The sequence below is a fragment of the Loa loa genome (assembly GCF_000183805.2).
Source record: "Loa loa unplaced genomic scaffold supercont3.376, whole genome shotgun sequence".
NCBI lineage: Eukaryota > Metazoa > Nematoda > Chromadorea > Rhabditida > Onchocercidae > Loa > Loa loa.
Genome location: NW_018108556.1, coordinates 54,853 through 56,659, shown reverse-complemented (window position 1 = coordinate 56,659; position 1,807 = coordinate 54,853).

Below are 1,807 nucleotides of genomic sequence, written 5' to 3'. Positions count from 1 at the left end.
ATTATTATTATTAATTATTGATAGCAATGTTATTATTACTGTAAATTATATCACAATATATTCCTATGAATCTAATTTTGCCGGAAAAAGAATTGTATTTACTCATTTACTTTCTGTCCATTTATATTTAACATTCATAGTATCCAACGATAATAATATTTATTTCAATAAATAAAAATGTTTAGATTCGATGATTTTCCAATTGTTTTCTTTGAATTTTAATATTTTGTAATTTCTTCAAAATTTTTCATTAATAATGATAACGTTATGGAATAACCGAATAAAAATCATTTATTTTTATTAATCCATGCGAAGATGAAAGAATAAGTCTGAAATTGTTGTTTCATAGTATGTTAGTTTTCTTTTTTCTTAGTAATAATTAAAAATAATTCCGGAAAGAAATCAGGAAATCATTATGGTTGAGTTTTTTCTCCTTTTTTTTTCAATTCTAATATTTTTTGATTAATTTTAACTATCCATTTGAATTGCGCTATTTTGTTGTTGAAATTGACACATCCAAAAGCGCCCCTACTTGTTTTGTTGAAATTAACACATCGAAAAGCGCTCCTAGTTGTTTTGTTGACATTGACACATCCAAAAGCGCTCAGAGTTACAATAGTGACAAAAGAAATCGAATAAAATGTAATACAAAAATAACTGCAAACAATTTTATGATGTACAAAATCTGTCCATATTTAAATTTATTTCAATAACTTCTATTATATTGCCAAGTTTTTTTTTATCAAAATACTTTCCATTTAAAATTTAAGTACCTTTGACTCATCATCGTTTTACCATATTATACTGTAAGAAGGCAAATTGTAAGCCAAGAGCTGATGGATAACTTTTCCTTTCTCATATACTATTAGCATTTCCAATAAGAGTATGTTTGGTAGTAATACAAAATCTGGATACGGTTTTGCATTTGGCTTACCGTAAGAAATTCATATTGTTGGCTATTAAATCGTTCCATTTATTCTATCCATTAACTGTAATATTTTGGGAAGTTAGACTCACTTTTTTCATCAGTATTTTCGTATCTTACATAAAACGCTTCTTCTATCCGATCATGCTTTATAAGTTAACATTTTCCTGTATGATGCCTGAAGTTTATTAATTTAAAAGGATTTTCAAATTTTTTTACGATCAATAAGTTAATAATACAACAGACAATAATTAAATATATTAAAAAAACGGAGAATCCCTTATAATCATAATGAATTTTTTGCCTTTTCTCTTTTTATTTTACTATAAGGTTAAAAAAAAAAAAAGGAAAAACAAAAAACAGTCAAAAAATTTTTGAAAAAAATTACAATACACATTTTTTTGTTTACAAACAAACACATTATTCATAAAATGGTATTAGTTAAAGTTATGTTTAACATTTTTTGTTTACTTCACTATTCCATTTTGCTATGCTAAACCTTTGCACTTCTAACTAAAAATAACGTATCACTTGCGTCAATTGTTATTTCGATAAAAATGTGCAACTTACACTTTTCTATAAAACTAATGTTTTCCTTCCTCTTCTTGCTTTTCATTTTCTTGTTATCAATTATCACAACTGTTATTGTTTTGTTTTATCTTTTTTTTTCTTTCTTTTTTTTTTATCAATCAAACTACTATGATCGTATAATTATAACAACAAAAAAAAGAAAAAAAAAAGAAAAAGAAAGAAAAAAGAAAAAAGTTACATTACTTGTCAAAAAAAAAAAAAAAAAAAAAACTTCAAACGAAGTCATTTTTGAAGAAAAGATAGAAAGTGAAAAATAAATATTTGAGTAATGATTCTTCGTTTTTCATCCCT